Genomic DNA, 6,000 nt, shown 5'->3' with positions numbered 1-6,000 from the left:
TCTTAACCTTTGACAGTGTCTCATCTCATGTCATCATTGGCGACAGCCTGGAGGGAAGACACTCTCTTCTAAGTCTTGATCCACTCGCACACTTCCAACTAAGCCAATCCCCAGTACACCCATTCAGAGAGGGATAATTAGGCCTGAAAAGAAAAAAAAAAGTTTAAAACTTCTATAGAATTAGACTATTTAAGTATGTCAATTCAGACCTCCTCTCTTCAAACAATATTTACTATGCTCTTGTGTATTAAGTTCTGTAATAAGTACTTCCATCCCCAAGTTTCTAGCTAGGGTTCTCTTTTTACATATATAAGAGAACAAGACTTTTTGTAGAGTGCCTCATAGTAAAGAACTTTTTCTGCAGTCAGTTAATTTCCAGTGCTGCTTACGAATGATTTTTCATTATTTTTAATATAGGCAGAGTGAAGAGTGTCTCAAGATCTAATCTGCATAGTCACTTTTGGAATTCTAGAATGTTAAAGGAAGTGATGAGATGTATATACCCAAAACCCAAATAGAATTCAGAAAAATAGAAAAGCAAACATGGAACTTAAAATAAAGAGAGACTGTACCATACAGTGGTTAACCATATGGGCTGTAGAGTCACATCTCCTAGGCTCAGATCCCACCTGTGATACCTGTACTAAGGGTGTGACTTAGACAAATTTGTTAACATTTCTTTATATTTGTTTTATCTGTAAAATGAGAATTATTATAATTATAGCATCTAATATACAGGGTTTTATGAGAATTCAATGCTATGATATTAAAGCATGGGAAGCTCTTAGAACAATGCCTAGCTTAAGAAGTGCTTGATAAATGGCAGCCATCATTGTAACCAGCAATTAGCTGTGTGACTATTTTAAGTCACAGATCTCAGGAGCATACTGTCTTCCTCCCTACCAGCATCGGCCTTTGATCTAGAAGTCCCTTCTGTCTTGGATAATATATTCTCTCACTAGAAATAGGCTCCCTTGACCAAATGGCAATCAGTTAAATTCTGCCTGGTGACATCACATACATTTTAACATTTCTAAATTCTAGTGCAGATCCGCCCCCCGCACCCCCCGCTACCACACACACAATATGTCAAACTAAAGAAGGGGACAGTCAGAACAGAAATTTCCTCACTCTTATTATTTCCCATGCATGATTCAAAATGTTCGCTGTTTGTCTGGTATCTGCAGTAACTCCCAAGAAACCTCATTCTGTCACTAGAGATACAGCATTTTAGGATTTGCCTGTGCTGTTTGTCAAGCTTTGCAGCCTTCACTTTAATCTCTCAGAATGGTTGTCTTCTAAAGAGAGGTCATTCTAAAGCCTAGACAGGTAATGTATTTTCTTCTCTTCTTTTGTACTCTCTTTATGGGCTCCCTTTCCCTTTGTGATTAGAGACAAGAATTATAGAGAGGATTCATTCAAAATCCATGCCCCTGTCCTCCCCTTCATGTCAGAAGAATATAGTATTTGAGTTCAAAACGGGAGGCAGACAGTTGTAATATACTGACTCTGCCATGTATTAGCTGTGTAATACAAGGCAATTTTCTTGATATCTTTAAGCCTTGCTAAATAAGAGCAGCTGTGGGAATGAATTAAACGAGGTGATGTATTTAATTGCATACAGTAACCTTTCAATAATGGTATTAATTATTGCTGCATTTTCCTCTAACACCTGACATGCTCTTCCACGCGTCCTCTCTGCAACTATGTCAAGATCTTTAGATTTTATCAGTCTATTCTCCTCTTCCCTTCCCCCACCAAAGCATATCGTCTTAGTGATCTACTCTGAATACTTTATTTTCCACCTGCTACTGCTCAGGTTTTGTACCCTGCTCCTCTTATTAAAACACTTCTGGCTTGGTGATCTTCCACATTCCTTTCAAAACGCTTATTCCAATTCTTCTGCTTGATTATCTGCAGCACCACACAATATAAAGCAATTACCATTCCATTCTTCCCAATGTGCAAGGGGAAAGCTTCAATAATTCCTCTTACTTTCTATAAAGGCCACTTTTCTGAAACACTAGAGCACTCTGGAGGAGAGCGCCTAGAGCCACCCATGATACTGGTATTGCAGCAGATTTAGAACTGACCGCAACTGCCTCAGACAGATGCTCCTGGCAGAGCCCCTGTCCCTGAGGTCACTCCAGAACCTGAGGCTTCAGAAGCTGAAGAAAATCTCTGATACCAGTGCAGAGGGATAGAATCTACACATATTCTCCAGATCAGGTGGCAAGTGCACTATAGGGGAACGCTTAAGGATATGAGTTTTAGAATCAAGACAGAAGATAAGATCCCAGCAACCCTACTTTTAAATTGCCTGGCATATTATTATTTTTTAAATTTTATTTTATTATGTTATGTTAGTCACCATACAATACATCATTAGTTTTTGATGTAGTGATCCATGCTTGTTTTTTTATAACACCCAGGGCTCCATGCAGTACGTGCCCTCCCTAATACCCATCACCAGGCTAACCCATCCCCCCACCCCCTCCCGTCTAAAGCCCTGTTTGCTTCTCAGAGTCCATAGTCTCTCATGGTTCATCTCTCCCTTTGATTTCCGCCCCCGCTTCATTTTTCCCTTCCTTCTCCTAATGTCCTCCCTGCTATTCCTTATGTTCCACAAATAAGTGAAACCATATGATAATTGACTTTCTCTGCTTGACTTATTTCACTTAGCATAATCTCCTCCAGTCCCATCCATGTGGATGTAAAAGTTGGGTATTCATCCTTTCTGGTGGCTGAGTAATATTCCATTGTATATATGGACCACATCTTCTTTATCCATTCGTCTGTTGAAGGGCATCTCGGCTCTTTCCACAGTTTGGCTATTGCAGACATTGCTGCTATGAACATTGGGGTGCATGTGGCCCTTCTTTTCACTACATCTGTGTCTTTGGGGTAAATACCCAGTAGTACAATTGCTGGGTCATAGGGTAGCTCTATTTTTAATTTTTTGAGGCACCTCCACACTGTTTTCCAAAGTGGCTGTAGCAACTTGCATTCCCGCCAACAGTGTAAGAGGGTTCCCCTTTCTCCACAACCTCTCCAACATTTGTTGTTTCTTGCCTTGTCCATTTTTGCCATTCTAACTGGTGTAAGGTGGTATCAAATGTGGTTTTGTTTTGAATTTCCCTGATGGCTAATGATGATGAACATTTTTTCATGTGTTTGTTAACCATTTGTATGTCTTCTTTGGAGAAATGTCTGCCATTTTTGGACTTGATTATTTATTTTTTGGGTGTTGAGTTTGATATTTGCATATATCTTCTCCCATTCTGTGGGTTGCCTCTTTGTTTTGTTGACTGTTTCCTTTGCTGTGCAGAAGCTTTTTATCTTGATGAAGTCCCAAAAGTTCATTTTTGGTTTTGTTTCACTAGCCTTTGGAGATGAATCTTGAAAGAAGTTGCTGTGGCCGATGTCAAAGAGGTTACTGCCTATGTTCTCCTCTAGGATTTTGATGGATTCCTGTCTCACATGGAGGTCTTTCATCCATTTTGAGTTTATCTTTGTGTATGGTGTTACAGAATGGTCGAGTTTCATTCTTCTGTATATAGCTGTCCAATTTTCCCAGCACCATTTATTGAAGAGACTGTCTTTTTTCCATTGCATATTTTTTCCTGCTTTGTCAAAGATTCTTTGACTATAGAGTTGAGGGTCCATATCTGGGCTCTCTATTCTGTTCCATTGGTCTATATGTCTGTTTTTGTGCCAGTACCATGCTGTCTTGGTGATCACTGCTTTGTAATATAGCTTGAAATCAGGCAACATGATTGCCCCCAGCTTTGTTTTTCTTTTTCAACATTTCCTTGGTGATTCGGGGTCTTTTCTGATTCCATACAAATTTTAGGATTGTTTGTTCCAGTACTTTGAAAAATGTCATTGGAGTTTTGATTGGGATGGCACTGAAGGTATAGATTGCTCTGGGTAGCATAGACATTTTAACATTTTAACAATATTTATTCTTCCGATCCATGAGCATGGAATGCTTTTCCATCTTTTTGTGTCTTCTTCAGTTTCTTTCATGAGTGTTCCTATAGTATAGATCCTTTACCTCTTCGGTTATGTTTATTCCCAGGTATCATATGGTTTTTGGTGCTATTGTAAATGGAATCATTTCTCTAATTTCTCTTTCTGCAGTTGCATTGTTAGTGTATAAGAAAGCAACCGATTTCTGTGCATTGATTTTGTATCCTGCCACATTTTACTGAATTATTGTATGAGTTCTAGTAATTTGGTGGTGGAGTCTTTTGGATTTTCCACATAAAGTATCATGTCATCTGCGAAGAGAGAGAGTTTGACTTCTTCTTTGCCAATTTGAATACCTTTTATTTCTTTTTGTTGTCTGATTGTTGTTGCTAGGACTTCTAGTACTATGTTGAACAATAGTGGTGAGAGTGGGCATCCTTGCCATGTTCCTGATCTTAAGGGAAAGGCTCTCAGCTTTTCCCCATTGAGGATGATATTCGCTGTGGGTTTTTCATAGATGGATTTTATGAACTTGAGGAATATTCCCTCTATCCCTATACTCTGAAGAGTTTTAATCAGGAGAGGATGCTGTATTTTGTCAAGTGCTTTTTTTGCTTATTTTATTACTGTCATCATAATTATTGTAAAGATGGGGTGCAGCTGAAGATGTATATATATATGCATACCATCTATACAATAATTATGATAACAAGATAATATGTCAGGCAATACACATATAAAATATTCATCCATCTCCTTCTCTACTGCCATGACACTTCCTTAAGCTGCTACTATACCCTCCCTGGAATAAGACCACAGCTTTTAACTAGTCATCATCCTGTTCTGCACCTGCATCTTTCTACTCCATTAGCTACAGTGATGTCAAAGGGTTTTTTAAAACATGTAGACTGGATTATGTCACTCTTGTATTCAAAATGACTTTTCATTGCACTTAGGAAAAACTCTCGTCTCTGACAACTCCAATCTGGCCCCTGTCTACTTCTCCCTCTCCATGTCCTACCACTTCCCTTCATTCCCATTCAACTCACTTTCAGCCCCCTTAGTCTTCTTGCAGTTCTTCAGGTACGTGTATTTTTTCCCCACCCAAGGGCCTTTGCACAGACTATCCCTCTACTTGGAGGGCTCTTCATTAAACTATTTGCCTATTATCACATTCTACTTCTCCAGGTCTTAGCAATCCTTCCCCAAAGAGGCCCTTCTTCACCCCTCCGTCTCCCATCCCCTTTTGTATTCTCCCATAGCCCATAGTGAGTTTTTCTTTAGAATGTTTATCTTTATTTGCATTTCTATATTTACATTTATGATTCTCAGTTTAAATCTGCCTCATGACCAGCATATAAGCAAATAAACACAAGAGTCATATCTATTTTGTTTTCTTCTTTATACCATATGTCTAACCCAGAGTCGGACTCATGGTAGATGCTTCATGAATATCTACAGAATCAGTGTTGAGTGAATATAACAAACATAGGAAGGAAGCTCTTTCTACTCTTGCCTTAGCATACTTATCACCATTAGCAGCATCAGCAGGATCTTCAAAATAGCAGTAGCTATGATATATTGAGTGGCTGCTGTGTGCCAGGTCCTGTACTAAATGTATCCTATGTATGTTCTCCTATAATCCTCACTATCATCCTATCATACTTTACAGAAAAGGAAAAAGAAGAATATTCAAAGTCATATAGTGGAACCCGGGATCAAGCCCATACCTGGGTGACTTAAAAATCCATGACTGACATGGGAGAGAGAACTGAGCAGGTTACAACTTATCCATAGAAATGAATTTTTCTTTGGTGCTTTTCTTTTTCTTAAAAAAGCCTGATTTTCAAAATCTCCCTCAAAAGATACATTCCAGTGCTTAAATTTCCAGATGACCAAGAACTCAGGCTTGAGTCACAGTTGCCTTCTTTCAATACTAACTGGAAATTAATAATAAATTGCTTGGGTCTTAAGCTCAGTAAATTTTTTCATGATGTTTCTATGCTTTCAGTCTGTCACTCAGGTAAG

The 6,000-nt window shown here is 38.8% G+C and overlaps 1 protein-coding gene across 2 annotated transcripts in view; it reads left to right on the top strand.

The window, feature by feature from the left end:
• Nucleotides 1-1,207: 1,207 nt before the first annotated feature.
• TMEM74 (transmembrane protein 74) overlaps nt 1,208-6,000 on the top strand; it is a 30,221-nt gene continuing 25,428 nt past the window's right edge. Inside the window, exon 1 of one of the 2 annotated variants that reach the window (XM_027623119.1) lies at nt 1,208-1,329. The gene's annotated coding sequence lies outside the window, so the exon portion shown is untranslated. The remainder of the gene's footprint in view (nt 1,330-6,000) is intronic. The other variant, XM_027623126.1, reaches the window with a different exon arrangement.

The sequence above is a fragment of the Zalophus californianus genome, chromosome 4 (assembly GCF_009762305.2).
Source record: "Zalophus californianus isolate mZalCal1 chromosome 4, mZalCal1.pri.v2, whole genome shotgun sequence".
Lineage (NCBI taxonomy): Eukaryota > Metazoa > Chordata > Mammalia > Carnivora > Otariidae > Zalophus > Zalophus californianus.
This window is presented reverse-complemented; position numbering and strand designations above follow the sequence as displayed.